This window comes from Pan paniscus, chromosome 10 (genome assembly GCF_029289425.2).
Source record: "Pan paniscus chromosome 10, NHGRI_mPanPan1-v2.0_pri, whole genome shotgun sequence".
Classification (NCBI taxonomy): domain Eukaryota; kingdom Metazoa; phylum Chordata; class Mammalia; order Primates; family Hominidae; genus Pan; species Pan paniscus.
Window position 1 is genome coordinate 100553231 of NC_073259.2, and position 13750 is coordinate 100566980.

Below are 13750 nucleotides of genomic sequence, written 5' to 3' on the forward strand. Positions count from 1 at the left end.
TGCTATGTCAGGTCATTTACTTCTTAATTTCTTTAAATTTTTATCTTGTCACTTGATTTTCACCAAGAAAAATCTCATGCATAAGATAAGCTATCCCCATTTTAGAAATGAGTAAACAGACTTGGAGAATTTAACTAACATTCTTAAGACCACAGGCTAGTAAGTAGAAAAGGGAGGATTTCAGTGTAGATATAAATATAAGAAATCCAACTGCAGAGCTCTTAAGAACTCTACCACACTGACTCCACCTTGATCACTAAATTTGGGCATCTGGGTATCGTGAATGGTTGCACGTACTCATACACATTTTTCTTGGGATAAAAGACTAGTTTTCATCTGTAACCTGAAAAAAGCAACTGAAGAACAACAATACTACACTGTTCTGCCCTAGTTTACTGCCCTAGTTTGTTTTTTCATGCCATACAACCAAGATCTGTTCGCATTATTTGAGCAGACACTTTTAAAAGCTCCAGTCACTTAACTATGATAGAACTCTAACCTGCAAAGCTTCACATCTTATACTTTCCTTTGTATATGCTATTGGTGAGTGGGTGGCAACGGAAATCTACAAACATATAAAAGAGAAACTTTAATCTACTGAGGCTATTTTTCAGCTCTAAGATTCTGTAAACCTATAATTGTAATCAAGGGCCCAGCCACCTGCTATTCTATAATGAAGCCACAAGATAGGCAGTTGTCTAAATTGCTCAGAAAGATATACAAAGACAGGGATTCCTTTGTTTCTTTGTTAGTCTTCCCTGGAGTTTTGCAAGACCTAAAGTTAATTAGAGTCTCTTAGTGCAATTTAACCATATCCCTCTTAGTTTATTGTCTATCATAGAGATAGAATAATTTAGCTTTCCTTAGGATAATCTTTTTTCACATACATATATACTTAAAGGTAACTATTTATTTATTCATGATTTAGCTTTTTCCTCTCTAGACTAAATAAATATAATCTCCTTAATTTTCCCCCACTGGTTTGATTTTCTTCATAATTATTTTTGTAGTGCTCCTTAGGAAACCCTCTTTAATTTCTACATGTGCATTTTAAAGGGTGGATTCCCATATTGATCACATTACTGTACTAAGGGCCTGACCAGTACCAAGTATGCCTGGATGATCTGCAGCTCTTTGCTGGCTGCGCTTTCTAACAGAAAGCTGAGTTCAGGTTGAGCATCCCTAATCTGAAAATTCGAAATCTGAAATGCTCCAAAATCTGAAGCTGTTTGAGGGTCAACATGATGCCACAAGTAGAAAATTCCACATCCAACCTCATGTCAAAACTTTGTTTTGTGCATAATATTATCAAAAAATATTGTATGAAATTACCTTCAGGTTATGTGTATAAGGTGTGTAATAAATTTCATGTTCAGACTTGAATCCCATGCCCAAGATATCTCATTATGCATATGCAAATATTCCCAAAACCTGAAAAAATATCCAGTGTCTGAAACACTTCTGGTCCCAAGCATTTTGGATGAGGGATACTGATCTGTATTATGTTAACATTTCCAAAGGCATTATTGCCAGTTTTCTGGACTGTCAACAGCTAAGATTGAATCTCACTCACACAAACTGCCATGAGCCAGCTGAACTAATACCCTATATTCTCTTTTTAAAGGTGTCTGCTCATATGCTTTTAAGACATTTAGATTTCTTCTTTTATTACTGAATTCTCTTCCTTGTGGTTTAAGGTTTTTATTTTAATATTTCTCTATTGTGACATTATTATTTGTATTGATTTTAAGAGTTCCCTTTATAATAAGGATTTTAACTCTTTGATGGTTATGTATTTTTAAGTTTGTATGCAATCAAATATATTGCCAATTTTTTCTTTGCTTTTTCTTCCATTGTTTTTTTTACAAAGTCCTGGTTTCAAGCCCAGGATCAATGAATAATTATCTAATTTGTTTTAACTTTTTCAGGATTTCACACTTATTTGCAATCAACATTTTAATCACATAGCATTAACTTTGGTATTTATCTTCGTGTGCAATATGGTAAAAAAAATCTCACATATTTGTGTGTGAAAGAGAATTTGCCAGATTTTCCAGTTCACCCCTTTTCCACTGGTTTGTGCACTTTCTTTATCATATTTGAAATTCTTACATAAAGATATATGCTTCAGGGTTACCTGTTGATCAATCGAAGTATAAATATAGTTTATATATATGTGGCTCTTAAGAAATAAACCCTCCAGGCGAAACATAGGCAAAGACTTCACAAAAACAGAAAGAAAATCCCCAACAAATGTGAAAAGATTCAATTTCATAAGAAATCAAAAAATTATGTATAACTTTTTCTATTAAATCAGCAAAAGTTTTTTCAAAATTATTACAATGTTAGTGTTGTTGAGATTGTTTAAAATTGTACAACTTCAAACACCGCTGTTGGTGTTCTTTTTACTAAGATTTTCTTCTGATAATTTTTAAACCAGTAGAAAATCTAAAAATATAGTAAAATGAACACCCACATATCCCTCACCTATTCTGTGTCAACTTCCCTGGGCCAAGTGGAGCCCAGATTCAACATTATTTCTGAGTTTGTCCACGAGCAGGCTTCCAGATGAGATTGATATTTGAGTCAGTGACCTCAGTAAAGAAGACTTGCCCCCGTCCTAGTGGCAGTGGGCCTCATCCAATCAGTTGAGGACCTTTGCCTTTCTACTGAATAGAACAAAGAGTGAAGGAGGATTTCATTCTTTTTGCTTCCTACCTGCCTGCTTGATTTGCACACTGATCTTCTGCCCTTGGGCTTATATTGACACCATCAGCTCTTCTGGTTCTCAAGCCTTCAGGCTTGGATTGGAATTACACCATGGGCTTCCCTGGGTCTCCAGGTTGTAGATGGCAGATTGTGAGACCTCTTAGCCCCCATAATTGCATGAGCCAATTCCTCATAATAAACATAAATGTATATAAATATATATATAAACAAATATAAATACACACACGCATATATATGTGTGTGTATATATATACATATATATGTGTGTGTATGTATTATACACACACCCACACACACACATATATATATACGTATTCTATTGGTTCTATTTCTCTGACAAATCCTAATATGTCTATACTGTAAATATTTGTCATATTTGCTTTCTCTTTCTCTCTGTCTCTTTTCTTTCTCTTTCTCTCTCTTACTCCATGTGTGCATGTGTGTATGTATCTGTGGGTTTATGTATATACAAATATGTGTGTTTATATGTGTAATATATATAACATTTTTGCCGTACCACCTGAAAGTTAGTTGCAGACATCATGATACTTCACCTTCAAAGATTTTAACCTGCAATGGTTGGTGTTTTAAACACGAACCGTATCTTTTAAAACAATTTGGAAACATGCATCACAACCTTCAAGATGTAAAACTGGCATAATAATTTCACTTGTAAGCATTTGTTTAAAATATATTTTATTTTCATTTCTCAATTTTGAGCCTACTTCTCATGATATCCAGTATAACATTAGTTTCTTATTTATGATTCAATAGAAAAGTACTCACATAATTATAAAGGAGACACATAAAATTAATTTTAGCTTTTGACACTAAGGAAATACACGTATGTGATAGCTTTTTCTCCAGAAATTTGTTCTTTCATTTATTTATGTATCCCACTAATATGTACTGAGCACTGTACTATAGTGAGAAAAATAAGATGTGGACTAACTCTCCAGAGGTTGTCATCATGAATGGCTTTTTAGGCCACATCTAGAAATTTAGCCTTTTCTTAGACGAGGAAAACAATTGAAGGATTTTAGACTTGATTTGCATTTTGGAAAGATCATTATAAATACAACTCATAAGATACATTGAACGGGAAAAAGATTTGTTAAGAAAAGTAATTGGGAGGCTGCTGTAGTAATACAGGTGGTTGGATTGAGAACAGAGATAAGCAGATAGATTTAAGAGAAATAAACAAGAGAGAAATAATAGGAGATGAAGATTTGTTGAACATCTGATTAAATGAAAAGGAGGACTGAAGAGTCCCCACCAGGTTTCTGGATGTGGGCTGCTGGGTTGGTGGTCGTGCCATCCCTGGCTAGGGAAATAGAAACACATAGTTTAGGGAGGAAGGGCAGTCCACTCAGGAGTTCAGTTTGGCATATGTGAGATGTTCAATAGGCAGGAGACTGTGTGAGTTTTGATATGGACCTGGAAGACATCAGTGTATATTCACAAGTTAATGTCATAGGAGTAAACAAAATCATCTAAGAACAGTGTGGAAGGTAAGAAGAAAATTGAGGCTGGATCTCTAAAAAACAGTTATATTCAAAATTTAGACAAATGAGGATGATGAACAGGAGCAGTCAGAGAAGTAAGAGGGCACACAGAAAAAATCAGTGATAGAGAAGCCAGAGGAGGATATGGTTTTAAGAAGGCAGAGTCACAATGGTGCCCCACACTTCACAGAGGTCAAGAAGATAAGAGCTGGAACAGTCATTTGACTTTAGCCACGAGGAACTCAATGGGGACTTTTTGTCTAGAGAAAGTTTCTCAACCTTGGCACCATTGACACATAAGGCTGAATAACTTTATGATGGGGGGCTGTCCTGTGTATGATGGAATGATTAGCAAAATCCTTAGCCTCTACACATTAGATGACAGGACCAACCCCATTTCCCCTGTCCATCTCCCATTTGTGCCAACCTAAATTGTCTCCAGACATTGCCAAATGTCCCTTAGGATGCAAATCACCCCAAGTTGAGAACCACCAGCCAGAGTAATTTCAGTAGAAAGATTAAAAATAAAGCCAGACTGCAGCAGGTGCCATCATGGCAGACACAAGTCAAGTCCTCCTTGGTTCTGGTCTCACCATCCTGTCCCAGCTGCTCATGCGGGATATAAGCCTCTTCCTCCAAAAATAGGATGCAATATTTTTGGATGGCAAGTATTTCAACTTCCTGGTCTCTTTTGTTACACTCAACACATTGCCAGTATCAATGAGAGGTATGGGTTTTTCACAGACTTAACTCCAAGACTGTGTTCGGGAGGCCTTCAAACTGTGGCCCATGGAAAAGTTTTACAGCATTCCCAGGAGTGTGATGCGGACCTGGAAATGTACATGAGGAAGTCTCATCTTCCTTTGACTGAGTTATCAAGGAGACAGCTTGAGAGATGATGGCTCATTCTGCTGCTATCCTCATCACATATCCCTTCCATGTGATCACTCTGAGACCTGTGGTACAATTCATTGGCAGAGGACCTAAGTACTGTGGACTTTGCGACTTCATAACCATCTATCAGAAAGAGGGCATCCTAAGGTTTTTCCCAGGACTGGTTCCTCACCTCCTAGGTGACATCATTTCTTTGCGGCTGTGTAGCTCACTGGCCTACCTCATCAATACCTATGCACTGGACAGCAGGGTTTCTACCATGAATGAAATAGAGTTATTCTCAAGCTGTCACAAGATTTTTGCTGGCATGTTGACCTGTCCCTTTGTGCTTGTCTCTAATCTTATGGCTGTCAACAACTGTGGTTTTGCTGGTGGATGCCCTCCTTACTCCCCAATGTATACTGCATGGATAGATTGTTGATGCATGCTACAAAAGCAGGGAAATATAAGCCCAGGAAATAGCTTGTTTTTCCAGAAGGTCCTCTTAAGGAAGACTTATTCGTGTGATTTGAAGATGTGGGGCAGAGACAGTGACATTTCTATAGTCCTAGATGCACAAAATTATGGCAGAAAATGTTGATTTCCATACAGTGTGATGCACTTTTATAACAATCATTTAATCTTGGGGAAAAAAACAGACCGCAAAGGGTTATGAGTGAGCAGGTAGTGCAAAGTGAAGTCAGCAACTTAGCTGGAAAAATAAAGAAAGAGAGAGAGAGAGATAGTAACTAGAAGAGAATGTATGATTAATGGAGGATTTGGGTTTTTTTTGTTTTTGTTTTTTAAGATGAAAGAGGCTAGAACGTGCTTAAATGATGACAAGAAGATCCAACAAAGAACGTGCTTAAATGATGACAAGAAGATCCAACAAAGAACCTATATTTGAAAGTGGCTAACAGATGGAGCAAAGTCTCTAGGGAAACAGGAGAGAATGGGGTGCAGAGAATCTCCTGAACAGGTTTTCCTTAGGGATAGCTTTATAATGTTGGGAGGGACTCATGACTTTCAAAGAATTTCCCTCTGTTTGCCTTTATTGTTTCTGTGAAATAGGGAACAATCTGGAGAGTGAGAAGAGAGTAGAAAGGCGAAGGCCCTATGACAGTGAAAGTTTTTAAGTGGCCCTGATTTGAGCCCAGATAATTCTTTTCAGGAGGCATTGACAACACAGTTGAAGTTGGAGATCATGAATGGTCAGTGATAAAAATGCTCTTACGCCATTTTTCCCCCCAGCAGTTTTCAGTAGCCCAGGAACAGATACGCAGGAGATTAAAAGATTGATCAAGACATTGGTTTTTGCCAGGTGAGTGTGATGGGCAGTCAATGTAGCAGGAAAGTTAAGGATTTGGGAAAGTTGGATCTTTTTTTTTTTTCTTGGTTTTTTTTTTTTCTTTTTTTCTTTTTTTGAGACAGAATCTCACTCTGTTGCCCGGGCTGGAGTGCAGTGGCACAATCATAGCTTACTGCAGCCTTGACCTCCCAGACTCAAGCGATCCTCCTACCTCAGCTTCCCAAGTAACTGGTACGACAACCATGTACCACCAAGAAAAGCTGAATCTTTAGGAAATGGATTGCTCTAAATGCTCATCTGGAAGAACAAACCTGCAATATGACCTCATATCACATATAAAATGTATATAACATATTATGTTACATGTATTATATTATTATTCCACAGTTTAAAGACTTAAACAATAAGACAAAAAAATAGAAAATGTATAAAATAATTTATATAATCTAGAGAAGAAAGGTCTTCCTAAAAGTAAAACACGATGCCCAGAAATCATACATAAAAAGAGTTATATTTAACTATGTGCATTTTGAAAAAATTTTCAAAGCAAATAAATGACACCATTAAACAAAGTTAAAAGGTAAAACACAGGCTGCAGTGCATATGATAAAGAGCTCCCACAAATCAATAAGCAAAGTGCTAACATCCCAGTGGAAAATGGGCAAATATATAAACAATGTTATCACAAAGGGAAATTCAAAGGATAATAAATACATGAAAATATACACAACCTAACAAGTAGCTACAGAAATGCCAATTAAAATATATTGATGAGATTCCATTTTTTGCCTATCAAATTGGCAAAAATTAAAGGATATGTTCAATTTCAGTGAGAAGGTAAGGTATTGGAAATTGCTATTCTCTTTTGGGAAATCAATAGCAACATATACTAAAGGGTAAAACACATATGAGGAAACATGGCCAATATCGTATTTGAGAGAAACAAAAGCACTAACATTTATGTGTGTAGGTGTAAGTATAAGTGTGTATGTATACACTTATAAATGCATATAAATATAAGAATCTTTATTGTAGCATTCTTAAAGAAATCACAAAAATGGGCTGATTGTCCAAAAATGGGAAATAATTGAATTAGCTACAAGACATTTATACAACAGAATATTATTACGACCACCCAACGGGTTCACCTTGCCCACTGCCTAGACAGAGCCAATTTATCAAGACAGAAAAATTGCAATAGAGAAAGCATTTAATCAATGCAGAGCCACTGTACAGGAGACCAGAGTTTTATTGTTACTCAAATCAGTCTCCCTGAAAATTCGGGGATCAGAGTTTTTAAGGATAGTTTGGCTCGTGGGGTGCCGGGGGTGGGAATACTGATTAGTTGGGTCAGAGATGAAATCATAGGGAGTCAAAGCTGTCCTCTTGCACTGAGTCAGTTTCTGGGCGGTGCCAGCTGATCCATCAAGTGCAGGGTCTGCGAAATATCTCAAGCACAGATTTTCAGTTTTACAATAGTGATGTTATCCCAAGGAGCCATTTGGAGGAGTTTAGAATCTTGCAGCCTCCAGCTGCATAACTCCTAAACCATAATTTCTCATCTTGTGGCTAATTCATTAGTCCTGCAAAGGCAGTCTAGTCCCCAGGGAGGAAGGAGGTTTGTTTTGGCAAAGAGTTGTTATTATCTTTGTCTCAAAGTTGAACTATAAACTAAGTTCCTCCCAAAGTTAGTTCAGCCTATGCCCAAGAATGAACAAGGACAACTTGGAGGTTAGAAGCAAGATGGGGACGGTTAAGTCAAATTTCTTTTACCATCATAATTTTCTCAGTTACAGTTTTTGCAAAGGCAGTTTCATTATGCTACTATAAATATAATTGGTAGGCTCTATGTTAGTTGACCTAGAGAGATATCCAGATGAAATATTAAGTGAAAGAAAACAAGTTTCAAATGTATGTAAGTTGGGTGATTTCATCAACACACATATATGGAGCATGCATTTATGTTTCTTTGTATGAACATGAAGAAAAATAGACATAGGACCATAGGTCATACCATGGCTGATGGGACTGTATATTGCCATCTTCTTTCAGGAAATTTGTTTTTGAAAGGAGTAAAAATGGGTTGGATGGGATAAGAGAAGATTGTCAACTTTTTCTCTATAAATTTTAGGTTGGATTCAAAGCATGCGTCACGTTAATAACTTTTAAAAATTGAACTAAAAAATACAAGACTAAAGCATGAAATGATAATTCACAAACTGTCAAGAAAGCAGAAGATATTGGCGATGATCCATTCTCATTTTTCTATGTAAGTATAATATATAGAAACATTGTTAAAATGAAAGCGCATATCACATCTCACTACTTAACAAAAGAATTACTTTCATGTCAGAAGTCTCAATTTGCGCCTGAGTAGTTTCTGCCACCATAGGATTCAGACATGTCTGGACACGTGTAGAGGCTAAGGGTTCAGGCCCACTGGGGGTTGATTTGCATGAGGGAAGACTAAGGAGCCTCCTAAGAAAATCTCATCTTAAACTAGTTAGAGTTGGACATATGTTTTTGGTCAAACAATATTGAAAGGGGTGGCATGATTTTAAGCACAGCATAAAGACAAAAGGTAAACATCCTTACTATTTAATGTTTTCCCACCCAATCCCTATGTCTGAGTTCTAGGACCAGGTACAGTTGTATTAATTGAATTGATAGACTCCACACAGAAACATCTCTGAGATGCTGAGGAGGCAAGAAAGCAATTCGGGGACCTGTGTAAAGTGTGGCACTAAAGAGGGTGCCAGCGTGGTGGTATTTCAGGGGCATTCAGCGGGGGAATGGGCCTCAGCAAAGCTTGTTGGAGGCAGAGGGAAGCCCCTCTACATTCTGCTTTATTCACTTGACATTAAAACTACACATTTCTCTCCATTTTTATGGTCTTATCTGTCATTTTTAATGAATAAATACTATTTTATTTATATATGTATAGATATTTATTAACCTCTTATCTGTTTTTTTTTAAACTGTTTGAGTTAATTTGGACTGCTGTAACAGAATACCGTACACTGAGTGGTTTATAAACAACAGAAATTTATCTCTCATAGTTCTGGAGACTGGGACAGCCAACATCAAGGTACTGGCAGATTCAGTGTCTGGTGAGGGCACCCTTCTTGGTTCATAGACAGCTGTCTTCTCTCTGTGTCCTCACATGGTGGAAGAGGCAAGGAACCCTCTGAGACCTCTCTTCTGAGAACACTAATCCCATTCATGAGGATTCCTCCCTCATCACCTAATCACCTCCCAAAGACCTCACCTCCTAATACTATCACCTTGGGGGTTAGGATCTCAACAGATGAATTTCAGAGGGCAGGGCCTAAACATTCAGGCCATAGCATCTACTATTACAGAACTTCATATGTATGGCTTTGTTTTGATGCTCAATTATTTTCTTAAATTCCCAAGAGCATACACCGACAAGCTCAAAAGATTTGAACATTTGCCTGTGTATAGTGATACACTAGACATAGTCATGTTATTTTTCGAAAGTATTGAAGCAATTTAGCATGCCATCAGCAAAGCTAAAGTTATCAAAATTTTGTCACAGATTGGACAGCTAGGTTTTATCTTTTGCATTTAAAAAATATTTATTGAGTATCTACTATCTACTATGATCAGACACTCCTCTGCATATTTCCCTCAAGTTCCCATGTGGCTTCCTGAGTCCTAGGATGATGGTCCTAAGCACTATGTTCTGTAAGCACTATACAAAATGTACTCGCAGCCAAGAAAAATCCACCTGCCATGGGATCCTGTTTTCCCTATGAGGAGATCTTCTCTTTTCCAGTGGCTCTTTGGGAGACACTGTCTCCATCTTCTCCATTACCTGCAGAAGCAGTTTCCCTCCTTGCCACTAAGGTTGATTTTCTAGGACAACTCTTCCAATTCTTTTTATATCCAGGGCTGTTTCCTCCCTCAGTGTTTCCTTCCTTTCTACCTCCTGGAGTAGAGGACCCTCCTAGAGAGAGATGGAAGTCCTGGGTAACCACATCCTGCCATAACCTAGGATCAATGTGATTCTCCAGTCCCCAGAGACCCACCGGACCTAGGTGGGAGTGAAGTCAGCCCCGCCTTTCCCTGTGCCCAAGCAGGTCCCCAAGACGCCAGCCCTGCTCCCTCCTAGAAGCTAGTCTTCCTCTGTCCTTCTGACAGCCTGCACTTTGGGAAGAACTGGTCCACTACTTTCAGCTCTCCAGTGGGAGTTTTCACCATAGATGATAGCCTCTGTTTGTCATGTTTGTTGTGATTCTTTCCCATCTGCTGACCTAAGTTATTTTGTTCTTCTTGTTGTTGCTCATATGTTTGCAATCCTTTATGTAGCCACATTTGTCAGTCTTTTTCTTTGTGATTTCTTCTGGCACTTCAAAGTACAATTTTTTTAAAAAAAGACAGTGTTTTCTCCAAAGATCTGACAATCAATAACTTACATTTCCTGCAACATTTTCTATTATCTAATACTTAAGCCATATAAAATTTATTTTAATCATAAGGTATTAAATTGCTGTATTAAATTGATTTTTTCAAAGAGAGATCTAGATAAGAATACTAAACAATGTGTTTTAAATAATTCTTTATTTTATTGTTTTTCAAAGATGCCTCTTGTTATCTGTTATATTCTTATATACAATATGTTTACTTCTGAACTGTGCTGTTCCATTTAACTATATGCTTATTGGGGGAAGATATACCTCCATTTACTGTTCTCTTTGCAAAATACAAGTTAATGCTCTTAGGTGAGCATGAGGGTGGTAAGTGCTAAATAAATGACATCTATTTTTGCAAATAAAAATTACAATTATGTTAAGTTCAAATATCCTATGGAGATTTTTGAGGTGGACTATAGTCAACCTATAAATTTGTTGAATGAGATAGAAGGCTTTCTGACTGATCATTGTTTTCAAGGATAATAGTACACCTTTCCATTCATCTTCTCTAATATTATTCAGTAAAGTTTTATACTTTTGTTTCTATTAGATAAGACATGCAACTGTTTCATAAGAATTCTTATTGTTAAATAATTTAGATAATATTATATTATTCTGGTATAAATAAAAGGACTTCTGGTATATATTTATATATATGGCATTCATCTGTCCATTTTATTGATGCCTATATTTTATTTTTTAGATTATTTCTTTTAGTTTTTAAAAGTATACAACCATAACATCTAAAAATGATATTTCAATTTTGTTTTCCAGTATTAACTCTTCTGAGTTTTTTAAATATTTTCTTGCATTGACCACAACTTCCAAAGTTGTGGTCATATGTATATGCATTGATGAAACCCATATGAGAATGGTTGCCTTGGTTTTCTTACTGATTTGAAAGGGAAACTTTCTAACAGGAAGAAGAAAAGGAGGCTTTTGAATAAGACTTGAAGGTTGCTTAATGCTGATGGTGTCTCTTACAAGCTAGAAATACAGAACAAATTCCACAACCTCCCTGAATCCCAGTTCCTTCACCAGGAAGATGAGGATATGAATACATCTCACAATGTCATAGGAATAACTGAGATATCATTTGCAAAGGGCCTGGCACTCAAGGCAGACACAATACATTTTACTTTTATCTAGTAAAAGAGTTGAGATTTAAAGCCAGATCTACCTGACTTCAGGCCCACACACATAACCCTGTGCTCTGCAGCCTCTTCAGGAGGAATTCCATTTATGCGTAGGCCATGCCCATGTATGGAAACAAACACAGCCACAGATGTCTAGGTCTATTAGCCACAACAAAATAAACCCTGAAAACTAAGCTACCTCTCTGTGAATATACCAGCTTCCCTTCATGCACAGCATCATGTACGGATCTGAAATCCGTACATGTCTAGCCAGCCTGGCCAACACAGTGAAATCCTGTCTCTACTAAAAATACAAAAAAAAAAAAAAAAAAAAAAAATAGCCAGGCATACTGGTGGGCACCTATAATCCCAGCTGCTCAGGAGGCTGAGGCAGGAGAATCGCCTGAACCTGGGAGGCGGAGGTTGCAGTGAGCCGAGATCACACCATTGCACTCTAGCCGGGGTGACACAGTGAGACTCTGTCTCAAAAAAAAAAAAAAGAAATGTCTAAACTCTATCCAGTAAGTGCAAATTCTAAGGTAGTGGCTATCTTTAAGGAGGGGAGGCCAGAGATGGGGTGGAAGGACAGAGGAAGAATATGAAAAGAAATGCAAGTCATTGAAACTATTATGGTACTTAGGTTGGGTGGTGGTTTCACAGGTGATCATTATATTATCATACTTCATAATGTACATGTATTTTAGTGTCATGTTTACTATGCATCAATTTTATACAAAATATTAAACAAAGCCAAAAAAAAGAATCCTCTGGCCCAGTTTAAAAGACCATGAGTATTTAATTAACAATTCCTGACCAGGCACAGTGGCTCACACCTGTGATCTCAGCACTTTGGGAGACCGAGGTGGGTAGATCACGAGATCAGGAGTTCAAGACCAGCCTGGCCAAGATGGTGAAACCCCATCTCTACTGAAAGTACAAAAATTAGCCAGGTGTCGTGGTGGGTGACTGTAATCCCAGCTACTCAGGAGGCTGAGGCGGAGAATTGCCTGAACCTGAGAGAGAGAGGTTGCAGTGAGCCGAGATCATATCACTGCACTCCATCCTGGGCGACAGAGCAAGACTCCATCTCAAAACAAACAAACAAAAATTCCTATTCCCTCTACCCTGTATTCACTGTTCACTGTACTCTACCCTACAGTGAAAAAAAGGTACCTAAGCCAGGACATGCCCCTGAATCTTTTATCCTGATAATCATATTTTCCTAGGCACAAGGCCTGAGAGTTAACAAACCTGATTTTTTGATAGTATTTGTCCTGGAAAATAAAACAAAATGTCTTTCTTTAAGGGATAGTCTTCCTTTTGTCAAAGTGTCAAGGGGGAAAAAAGGGGAAATTTTAAAAGCAGCCTATTTCATTGTCACCACTTCATAAACACTGCACTAAAGGGCAAGAGCCACGCTTTACTCCTCTTGCAAAATCGCAAAGCACCCGGTACAAGGACCTGCACTTAGTAGGCGGACAACTGACATTTGTTAATCAATGTATGAATGATGAGCCAAGTCTCATAGCTTCCATGGAGAATCTTAAATGTCACTCCTTTTGAAATGCGACCATGCTTCTCAACCTACTAAAAATTTCATAATGAACCACCCACAGACACAGTCTTGTGTGAATATCTCCTGTGTTCCCCAAATCCTTTGTGACCTATGGACACAATTGCTAAACGTGAGTCATGCTTCTATCACTCCCACACAATGGGTATTTTTAATGCTACAGCATTTCCTGAAGTCAAGCGCTCAGG

General features: G+C 37.6%; 1 pseudogene; it reads left to right on the forward strand.

The window, feature by feature from the left end:
* The first annotated feature begins 4787 nt into the window (after positions 1–4787).
* LOC100979980 (mitochondrial carrier homolog 2-like) lies at positions 4788–6866 on the forward strand (annotated as a pseudogene).
* The last annotated feature ends 6884 nt before the right edge of the window (positions 6867–13750 follow it).